The sequence below is a fragment of the Lissotriton helveticus genome, chromosome 1_2 (genome assembly GCF_964261635.1).
Source record: "Lissotriton helveticus chromosome 1_2, aLisHel1.1, whole genome shotgun sequence".
Taxonomy (NCBI): Eukaryota; Metazoa; Chordata; class Amphibia; order Caudata; family Salamandridae; genus Lissotriton; species Lissotriton helveticus.
This window is the reverse complement of record NC_136058.1, coordinates 21254907-21267560: the sequence shown is the minus strand read 5'-3', so window position 1 is coordinate 21267560 and position 12654 is coordinate 21254907.

Below are 12654 nucleotides of genomic sequence, written 5' to 3'. Positions count from 1 at the left end.
GAATGATGTCCTATGAACAGCTTACACTCTGTTGTGCTGGTATTACTTTCAGCCCGCCACTTTCTGAAAGAAAACCTCCATCGTTTTGAAAAATATGTTACATACAATAAATGACTTCTCGCTCTCTACCACACGTTTCCACAAGGCCAAATCATGTCAGAGCCATTTATAACTCTTGGAATTCTTGTAAGCCAATCCCGTCATGTTGTATTTCCGCAACTTTCAGAATTAAAATGTTGAAGATCATTTTCACAATCCTGGACTACTAATACCTTACCCTTCTTGCTCACTCATGTTCTACATTTCCTATGACACTGATACTGCTTACTATGAAGCAGACTTACACTACCTCTATGACTACTACAATTATTTAATTCTCTACATCACTTTTAATCACAAAGCAATATAAAACAGTAGACAGCATTGCAGACTTACATTCCCTCTACTCCATGTTTTGATTGGCTGCTTGAATTAGCTTATAAAAAGAAATAGTTTTTCTGAACTCATTCAAAGTGCAGTTATTTTACCATGACGTCCAGTGTTATGGTAAGAAGTTATGTCTCTGTACTACACTTATCCTCAAGGCCAAATCGTGTAGGAGCCATTAGAACTTCTTGAAATTCCTCAGAGCACATCCCGAGATTCTTTCCCTAAAATTTTGGTTTTAAAAACAGCAGGTAAGAATTTTTAAGGTCATACGGCAATTTTATTTTGAAAATTAAAACAGAATCGTTGCAGAATGACCAGCCATTTCTAGACTTTAAATAAGCTGTGTAATGTCCTGATGTTATTGAAGGACCGTCATGATATATAATTGCTACAGTTACAAAAGTCCTTCCTGATATTGACAACTGTGAAGCCACAAAATTTTTAATTAAAGTTGTCAATTTTGTTCCATCAGGCCTACATCGTTGGAACATTAAAATGACATACTGGCCATATGTTCGTATAAATAATGTTGACATCATTTCAGATTTACATTGGCTACATTCCATGTTGTGATCAGCTGCTTTTACTAGCTTATTAAAGGAGACTGATTTACTGTCTGGCAAAGTTAAATATATAAATCTTTCTGAGTCTACACTAGTAGTACTTGATACCCTACAGTTCTCGCAGTCATGCTGCCATTGATAAGAAAGCCCAAACAGGTGATCTACATCTACACCTTCAGCATGCAATACATCAAGCATATACATTAAAAACTCCTGACAATCTTGCTGAATATTTTGAGAGAATTGTGTTTGGCCTGAACATCTGTCTAACAGATTTCGAATTTCAGACACACTTTCTATTTTTGTTCTATCAGTGCTACATTTCTCTAACACAGAATTTAACAAACTGCATAATCTTTGATCAGAATTGACCACAATCTCTTCTTTTACATTTTCTAGAGAAAACAAAACATTAACCACTACATTAGCATAGCAGTTGACACCAGAAGTGTTTTCAAATTGAAAACCAACAACATCTTCAACAGAATCCTTTTTGTTTCTGCTTATAATTTCAGGTTCATTGACTTTTCGTCTTTTTGCTACAACCTCCCCAGTATTGGTCACATTTCTTCGTTTCCGGCCTACCACACGTTTCTCAAACAAAGGATATTGAGGCAAATGTGGCGCATACTCTCTTCTCAACCTATTGTATTACTTAACACAATCTAGATCCGCACAAATGTTTGTGACATCACACTCAATCAAGTACAATCCCGATAAAGTTCTAACTCTTGACAATGCCACATATGCCATACCCTCCTTGAACACAGAACTGCCAATATTCACCAATGCACTGTCTACACTTAAACCTTGCGATTTATGGATTGTCACCGCATATGCCAAGCAAACAGGAAACTGCTTACGGCGAACATATAAGTCTTTTACAAGCAAAAATCTAGCAGAACAACGACCAATTAGCTGTACTTCCTCAATGCCATCAAATTTAATTTTTAAAAATTCAATTCCATCTCTATTTCTGTATTTCACAAAATCAACAACATTACCCATTGATCCATTTACCAGACCTCTTTCAACATGTAAATTCCTTCTTAAAATTATACGGCAGTTCAAGCACACATTCAGACTCTTTTCAAAACCTGCAGTTTTAGATATAGTCTTCTCTAATGAATCCAATTTTGATTTCAAATTCTCAGACAAAATAATTGTTGATCCCATATGCTCTACTCTGTCAATAGCTTCCAGTTTCACAATCTCTTGCTTTTCTAAATTCAACATTTTGTTGTTGAAGATGGCACATTCTGCAAGAGTTGGCATCAAACATATTCCAGATTTCTTCTCAGTAATTTTCTGAAAAATATTCCCAGGCACAACATCTTTTTCTGGATATAAATTTGACAGTAATCGTGCATGTAAAGCTTCTTTCCCATGCTCGGTCACTTTTCCTATTCTAACATCTTGTAGAATATTCTTGTAAACTTCATCCTTCGCCTGACGCATATTTTCATGCAGTTCAGCATAATTGAAGTTTAACCATATATTGACGTTGCCAATGCTCCCTAGGCACTTCCTGGTATCTTCATGCGTGAGCATTTTGAACACAGGTTGCCCTTTCACTGGTGTCAGCTGCAGAAGATCTCCGAAAACAATGATGTGTTTGCCACCAAATAACACATCATACTCTGTTTTGAGAACTTCTTGCATTCTCAAATGCACAAAGGCAAGCACGACATTGGAAACCATGCTTACTTCGTCAATGATAAGAAGTTTCATTTTCCTCAAGATTCTTGAAACTTCACAACAAGCATCTCCAGATAGCTTGTGATATTGTAATTTGTTGTCATGCTCCACTGGCAGCATCAGTAAACGATGTAAAGTAATCCCTTTAATGTTATGTGCTGCCAGTCCAGTTGGAGCGGTGACAACACAAGACAGCGATGACTCAGTCCTTTCCTGCAAATAACATGAAATTGCTTTAATAAGGAAACTTTTTCCAGTTCCCGCTTCTCCACTCACGTAGAGTCGGACAGGCTTCAACGACGTACATGAGCACTCTTTCTTCTCATGACTTAATCCATGATCAATTTGCATGGTAACTTCGTCATATATTTTCCTCTGCTCAACGTTGAGTTGTCTTTCCAACTCTTCTAAGTTAACCGCATCCTCCTGAGCATGTGCCATGGCTCTTTCCACTTCATTCATAGCAGTGGCAGCTTCATTTTCGATAACAGGTCCTCCTAGTGGATCCTGACTCAATGAAGCAGAACTCTGACTGTCCTGAGAACTGTCTCTGGCAATCTCGGCTGCAATCGTTGCTTCCTGCTCGATTTCCACATTCAACATTTCTACATATTTGGGAAAAGCAGGACATTCTATGGTCTTCTTGGCGGCAGTGAAAGAGTCTTCATAACAGAGGAAATCTCCAAGCAGTTCCTCTTCTGCACGCCAAGGCTTGAAAAGTTGCAAAAGTGCTAAATAGAAAAACTCCTTTTTTTCAGGAGATTCGCCACTCAATTTTCGATGGTTTACCAAGTGGCATTTTCTTTGCTTGACCAGACATCCCTCACTTCCAATTACAGCATACACTCCTTTCTCAGTATCTTCTTTGATGTTCCTCTTGAATATGTAATTTTGAAGAACCTCATACAGACAAACATTCTCGAGGTGACTGCTTCGATTTGGATAATATGTATCCAACATGTTGCTCTTCAAAATGTCGGTACTGTTTGGCTCCTTTTCCGCCAAATACTCAATTTCCCGCACAGGTTTCAGAACTCGATTACGCGTTGCAGCAAGACCAAGACTCGCCTAAACGATACTCCTAGATTTGGCATAGAGACTTGCTGAAGACAACCGGTCAGAACATTCGTAAGCTCCGATTTCTCGATGCGACAACATCTTCAGACTGAAACTGTACAACTTCTTACTGAGGCTCTTTTCATGGGAAATGTCCTCCCACATATCCTTCAATTCTGTCTTCTCTTTTTTGGTGATGTAAGATGTCACATACCGAGCCACAGCCATACAGTTATCAGCCACAAACTGTATATCCATGTTAGCATTCCACATGGACAAAATCACCGGGTTGTAGTCGTTGATGTACTTGGACTCTTCCTTCCTCTTCAAATTGTATGTGTTTTTAGGTGATTTCTTCATCACATTATGTCGCAGCGAAGACATCAAACTGTTTACTCTTCCTTTAGAAATCACCGGTCGTGGAAAGCCGAAACGACATTTGGTGTAGATCTTGTCCTTGTTTCGGAATTTACGACGACAGTACTTTCCACAACGATGGCTTTGGAAACGTAGAACTTTTTCTCTTAGGCTTTTCTTTTCCTTTGCGTTTGGAACAGCACACGTAGAATACTGTTGTATGAAACTCATCACTGAGTCTTCTGGATCTGTTCCAAATTTAGGTGCATCCTTGATCCACAACAGCATATGTATGTGAGGAGCACCTCTTGCTTGGTACTCCTTTCTCCAGAAGAAATCCAACACCTCTCCAAGAGGTGGATTCTTCTTATTCATGATGAAAGACATCATAGCTTCAAATCTATGATTGAAGTACCGGCATACATTGACTGGATCCAAAGAGCACAGTTCTCCGGGTGTCTTGAATTCGATGTTTTCGATGTTTCCATTTGCCTCTCGTAGAAATTCAAGTAAGTCTTCCCAGCCATACTCGGCACAGCTCAGAGTGAGGAACCATGTGGGAGTTCCTAAGTTCCTCAGCATACATTTTAAATCACCATGACGACGGTACCAGTACTCATTAGTACCACGCTGACACGCCATGAGATTAATCAGGTGAGAATCCAAAATACTGTCTTGGACATTGACTTTATCCATAAAGTCACTTGCCGAGATGTTTTGCATGTGTATACCACTTTTCAAGATGTGGTTCACTGCATATGACAGTCCAGACAGATCGCTTTCAAACAGGAGATGAAACAAATAGGGAATACATTGTCGAAACCTAGCATCTCCTGCATACAATCGCAAAGTCCGGTATTCAGAAGCAGGAATTTGATGAGGTCGCTCATCATATCTTCCTCCCTGACCTGTTGGAAAAAGCTGTGGGAAACACCGAGCTTCCAAAATTTCCTCCCAAACACTAATGGGACTCCCTTTGGCTTGTTTCATTTGAAACAACTCAATAGCATTCCCCATGACTTCCTTGGAATGCAAAGGATGAACACTATAATGTTAATATATTTCTTCACTAGTAGAGGGTTCTACTTTCTCAATTTGACCAGCACACAAATCGCTATCCTCTTCCTCACTTACTTCCTCTTCTGCAACATATATATTCTTATAGTACTTATTATTTTTTTTCAAGTACAATGTTGCCTTTTTGACTTTCCTAACATTCACTAAATCTTGCCATATTTTCTTATTCTTTGTCGGAACCCCATTAACTAAGATAACCAGAGGGTCCTCTTCCACTTTTTCTACTCCAATTGTGTTAATGTTTTTCTTCAAATCTAGAGGCAAATAAACAACTCTTCCCTTTAATCCTCTCTGTAAATCTGATGGAGGCAATTTCCCTGTCTTTGGCTCCATTCTTACAATAGCCTGAAAGGGATGGATACTTTGAATCAAAATAGATTCATAAGTATTTAAATCCTTCAATTCAGAAGGAATCTCAACCAATTCCAGATTATTATGAACTGCTCTAGCAGGCATCTGGTTTTGATTTAATTTGCTACAACAATAAGTACACACACATTGATCCGATCCCAAATCAAAACAATTTTCTACCATCAAATATGTTGTGAAATCCTTCCATTCACTATTATTTTCCCTTTCACTTTTTGCATATAAATCCACTAACTTAGTCTGATTCTTATAATAAGTGCGTCGACAACACACACAAGTGAAATTAGGCCTCTCACTTGATTTCACCTGAAACGTCGCAATTTCCCTCTGAAAATTATCTGTACTGGAAACCTGTACACTATCTTCCACATTACCCTCTTCTTCTTGGTCAATTTCAACATTCTCCTCTTTACTTCCAAAGTAACAAAACTCAATTTCTGCACAAATATTCTTAACATCTATTTCAGAACCATGCAAAAGAGCAGCGCATAATTGTTTAAGCATAATTGCTGGACTCTTAGCATAATACAACATTCTAACTAATTTCCTCACTTTATTATGATGCACTGCTAGCATCCTGAAATGATGAAAAACACTCTGGCATACTCTCCTGGAAAGACAAGCCAGTGAATGACCATGCAAACCTGTCACTTCTCTCACTCTGCAAGGATCTAATTCTTGCAACAACTTCATTTTCTGCTTCAAACTTTTCGTATTAAATGTCCGTACAAAATCACAAAGCAAATTGATAGAATCCTGTCGCACACTGCAAATACTACTACACTTCCAGCTATACACAGGACCCTTAGGACGTCTTCCTAAAACCTCATTACCTAACACCTCTTCTGTCTCTGTTGTCACAAGTTTTTCTTTTTCAACTGGACAACCATCTTTCACTTCATAAGCTCGACCACTGGTGTCAACTGCATGCACCAAATCATTATCCTGGAAATAACTCTCCTCATTAAAAAATGCCTCACAACTTGAACTATGCATCCATTCTCCGGAAAAAACTTCACAAAAATTACTACGATTAACTATTCTCTTCCATCTACTATTTCTTTTGAAATCATAAATTGCCTTGTTTAGCTTCCTAATTCTATTGATTATCAAAATAAATAACTTACGTTTAATTTCAAATGCCTGATCAATAACTTTCTCAACTTTTTTTTTTCTCTTATAAAAAACCACTTTCTGTTGACCTTTCTTAATATTTTTTAACAAATTCCCAATTATCCTGTTGCGGAACATTCGTTTACGAATGTCCCTAAACTGTTGTTTCCTTCTACTATCATGCACAGAGTTATCTCTTGCTCTAACAGTAACATTTTTGATTGGCCTTTCCTTTCCGTTTAAAATGCTTCTCTTTTTCTGGACTGAAACATTTTCTGTAGTAATATTTTTTTTACTACAAATATTTCTTATAAATGTTTTTGTGCTCTTACCCGGTGCTTTCTTGGTGACTTGACAAGTTTTTTTGTTAGAGGACTGCTGCATTATATCATGTACCTGCTGTCTTTGACGTTTTGCAGCCTTTCTAAGTCTTTCTTTAGTTGGCATGCTGAAATCTTGAAATGATCTGCAGTTGAATCTGTGGTAAAATATAATAAAAAATGTTATTAACCACTATTACCAAACAGTAAATCAATAACAGTCATCAAAAACTTAACACACTACTTGACATTTTTAGTGCTTGGCAAATTTAGAATACAGAAATAGCAGAAAAGAAATGGAATTCATATTCATTTTACCTGTGCTGTTTTATATGTCAATCTGATCTAATTTTATGAGCATATTTTAATATTTTATTGAAGACACTACACATAACCTGTTTTTGAAGGTGTCTTTATTTTTAAATGAAACGATTTACATTTTTACTTTTCATTTATTATAAATGTTTAAAAATAAATGTTTATAGTTCCATAGGCTCAAGCACGTCAGCTTCCCACCCTATGTCATACAATTCTGACAAATCTGCATCCTCATCATGTTCTTCTTCATCCTCAGGATTTAAATCATCCAAGGGATCTACTTCCACTGATGTTTCAATTACGAGTTCAATGATGAGGTCGAGATCAACTGATTGCTGATTGTCGCTCATGTTGATGTTGTCGTTATCTTTAAAGAAAGAGAACAACAATGAGATGTTGCAGAGTAAGGCACAAATCTCAGAGACTATAATAGTAAAATTGTTTAACAAGAGTAACATTTTGCAGCTATTATTTAGCCATGACCAGCGATGCTGAGGAGGTAAGGCCTATGTCCAAGTTTTCAGTGAACAGGACTCATCTCTTCTTAACCTTGGATAAGCCTCACCAACTCTGTGTCCCCTGCTCATACTTAAATGTAAAGTGGCAGATTTATGTTAACTGACGCATTCCCAGGGATGCACCAGTTAATGTGCACCGCTGCTCTGCCACCCATGGTGTGCCGCATTTACAATGTGGAGCACCATTGAGTGAAAACAGCACAGATGCGTCACGCATCTGTGCCGCAAAAGCAGCACATTGCAGGAATCACGTCGTAAGCGCAACATGTCTACTGCAATGCACAGGAGCAAGCCACACATTGCATGGTGCATCACTCCTTATGCCTGTTTCAAACAGGCGTAATGATTTGATTCAGCAATGCTATAAAGCTGAGTCAGTGAAATCTTCTAAATTTCACTGTGTTAGTTTTACAGGGCTTTCTTGCAAATTAATGCATACCTTGCAACAAAACACCTATATGAAAACTGACGCAGGTTTCATGTGGCACAGGACTTTACAGCATGACACATCTGCCTAGATGCATCAATTTTTAAATATGTCGCCACATAGCAAATCTTTTGCACCGCCGCTGCGTCACAAAAGTGACGCACAGCGGCACAAAAGAGGCACACGGCTATCATAAATCTGTCCCTAACATGTTAAATGATTGATTCAGGATGACGATAAGGTGTGGCCTATCCAGAGGTTTGTTTAAGGTGAGGCCTACTCAGGGTTGCAGATTAAATGGAGATGGGGCACCCCTGAGCCTTGCTGGAGCTGCATGGCACTTGCGATGCAGCTCCAGCAATGCGCCACCTTTACGGCACAGATGCGTCACGCATCTGTGATGTTTTTCGCCCCATGGTGCGCCGCATTGTAAATGCAGCGCACCATGGGTGGCGGAACAGCGGCGCAGGATGACTGGCACATCCCTGGGGATGCACCAGTCATCATAAATCTATCCCTAAGCTTCTTATCTTGTTGGAGATGAAGTGAGGCCTGTCTTGCAACATGGTGCATCTTTTGCATCACTGCTGCATCGGTTTCATGTGGCACGTTTTTTTTACAGCATGACACATCTGCCTAGATGCATCAATTTGTAATTTTGTCGCCACATAGCAAATCTTTTGCACCGCCACTGCGTCACAAAAGTGACGCACAGTGGCGCAAAAGAGGCATACACCTATCATAAATCTGTCCCTAGCATTTTAAATGATTAATTCAGGATGACGATAAGGTGTGGCCTATCCAGAGGTTTGTTTAAGGTGAGGCCTACCTACATTCATGGGGAAATGAATTAAAATGTCCTTAAGACACATGAAAGCGTTTTTTTAAAGCCTTTGCAGCATTTTTGGGTCACTTTTAACATGGCTATGTAACTTAAACAATCAAAATCTAAATTTGCCAAGCACAGGTGGGAGCATATTTGCAAGGAATTTGCACCACGGGGAAAGGTCTTACATTAAAATGGAAAAATAACATCAGAGACACTCAAATGCCTTATAAAGAAGGATACACCATTATGTCCTTGTCATAAATGTTAAAAGCATTCCTTTTCCTCAAAAACAATTTTCAAGTCTTAATTTGAAAACACTGCACATGGGGAAATGACTTAAAATGTCCTTAAGACACATGAAAGCGTTTTTTGATTGCCTTTGCAGCATTTTTGGGTCACTTTTAACATGGCTATGTAACTCAAACTATCAAAATGTAAATTTGCCAAGCACAGGTGGGAGCATATTTACAAGGAATTTGCACCACGGGGAAAGGTCTTACATTAAAATGGAAAAACAACATCAGAGACACTCAAATGCCTTATAAAGAAGCATACACCATTATGTCCTTGTCATAAATGTTAAAAGCATTCCTTTTCCTCAAAAACGATTTTAAAGTCTTAATTTGAAAACACTGCACATGGGTAAATGACTTAAAATGTCCTTAAGACACATGAAAGCGTTTTTGATTGCCTTTGCAGCATTTTTAGGTCACTTTTAACATGGCTAAGTAACTCAAACTATCAAAATGTAAATTTGCCAAGCACAGGTGGGAGCATATTTACAAGGAATTTGCACCACGGGGAAAGGTCTTACATTAAAATGGGAAAAACAACATCAGAGACACTCAAATGCCTTATAAAGAAGCAGACACCATTATGTCCTTGTCATAAATGTTAAAAGCATTCCTTTACCTCAAAAACGATTTTCAAGTCATAATTTGAAAACACTGCACATGGGGAAATGACTTAAAATGTCCTTAAGACACATGGAAGCGTTTTTTGATTGCCTTTGCAGCATTTTAGGGTCACTTTTAACATGGCTATGTAACTCAAACATTCAAAATCTAAATTTGCCAAGCACAGGTGGGAGCATATTTACAAGGAATTTGCACCACGGGGAAAGGTCTTACATTAAAATGGGAAAAATAACATCAGAGACACTCAAATGCCTTATAAAGAAGCAGACACCATTATGTCCTTGTCATAAATGTTAAAAGCATTCCTTTACCTCAAAAACAATTTTCAAGTCATAATTTGAAAACACTGCACATGGGGAAATGACTGAAAATGTCCTTAAGACACATGGAAGCGTTTTTTGATTGCCTTTGCAGCATTTTAGGGTCACTTTTAACATGGCTATGTAACTCAAACATTCAAAATCTAAATTTGCCAAGCACAGGTGGGAGCATATTTACAAGGAATTTGCACCACGGGGAAAGGTCTTACATTAAAATGGGAAAAATAACATCAGAGACACTCAAATGCCTTATAAAGAAGCATACACCATTATGTCCTTGTCATAAATGTTAAACGCATTCCTTTTCCTCAAAAACGATTTTCAAGTCATAATTTGAAAACACTGCACAGCTCCTATGCACAAAAACACCCTGTCAGTACTAATACTTCACATTTTCTCCAATTACAATTTCTCAAAGAAACAAAATCTATTTGTAAAACACTTGAGGCAAAGCAACATTTTAAAAACACAACTTTCTTCATAATTTTCTCCTTAAAGCACACTATTCTCTATCTAAATTAAATAAATCTTTTCTCACCTTAGCAAATACTTTATGAGTTTCAAAACAGTCTCAGAAACACACCACTTTGTCTTTAGCAGAGCAAAAGGTATGCACTCCAGAGTCTAAAGCTATCAAAAGCACAGACATGCTGTAATTCTTCACACATATCTCTCATGTCACCCAATCAAAACTCTTCCCTCACTTTTTTCAAATCAAAACCCTTCCCCCCTCTGCCCTCTCTGCCTTTTTTGCATAGCAACCACCTCTTGGAAGACCTCTGGTGTTTGCAAGTTCACACAACAATGTTTCAATTGAACTCTGAACTCTCAGTGCACCTGCATATCCAGTGCAATCTTTCATTTAATGATTTTTTCTTGACCATTCAAAATACATCTTTCAAAGAACTCATCCATGCACCCTAACTTTCTGTTTTCAGCAATCAAAATCCACCAATCACTGTAACTGCTTCATTAACACAGAAACTCCACAGTTTTTTTCATTTTAAACTCTTATTTTTTCAACTGCCATTTCATTGCCACACTTCATCTGACTGCAGCAGAACCTTCTCTCACCATGTTTTCTGTCTGAATTGTTGGACATAGTTACATCTACTGGGCTCAGAGGTATGCTGATAACAGAAATTTACCTAACCTCAATTTACAAGATGTGGAAATTAAGTGGTTTGGCCACAGAGGATTAAAATGTCACCAATTGATACCATTGGTGAAAACCTTTATGCATTTGCCAAAACCTGACCTGTTAATTGTGCACTGTGGAGGTAATGACTTGGGCACTTTGACTGGGGTAGGTCTGGAAATGCTTTTAAAGGACACCTTTGAGCAATTAATGGCACTTTTTCCTCAGACTGCCTTGGTATATTCAAATATATGCCAAAGACAGAAATGGAGGTGGTCGAACCAATTTTGTCCACAAATTGAGAAGTCGAGGAAGCATGTAAACAAATCTGTTTCAGCTTACATGAGAGACCATGGAATGGGCTCCATGTACAACAATAACTTGTGTTACTACATGCAAGATATCTACAGAGGAGATGGAGTTCACTTCCCAGATGAGGGCAACAGAGTTTTCATTTTGAATTTAAGACTGTGCATTGGTACCTACTTATAAGTACCTAAATGTACCATAAACCCAAAAGCTCTTCTCAGAGCTACCCTACATCTGATCACTCACAATTATTATTTTACTCTAACTTTTTTCACAAATTTTCAACAAGGTACGCTCCCCGGGGCGCTACCCGGTACGCGAACCGGAAGCTAAACTCGCGAAATTTTTTTAAAAAAATGTTTTTTTTCCGCACATATGGGCCTCCTCAGCCACCCTCAGAAAACCTAGGGGGTCAAGATAAGTCTACCGTGCCCCCTTCTACCCATTCTGAACATTAGTTGCCCTCCATCTTGTATCTTAATTCGACCGAAACACAAAATTGTGGACTCCCGTAACGCTTCAGGTTCGCGTACCGGGGCGCTCGCCAGTTAGCGTACCGGGAAGCGCTCCATCAAAAAAGGTGGGAAAGTAATTTACAGAAAAACGACTGGAGACACTTTCACCAAATATAGATTAGCTCATACTACATACCAATCCCTATCATTTTCACAAATTTGATTGAAATTCCATTTAGCCATTTAGCCTGTAGACCTCTCTAAATACCGTGAGGTAAATTACTTCACAAAACACATCTGAAGTGTTGGAATTGACAACCAATGAAAATGTTACTTTCATTTTCTACTTTTTTTACCTGACATTTGATTGGTTATATACCTGAATATATATAAAGGAAGAGAATGAAACACAGCCATTTTGACTACTACTTCCTGGTGTAC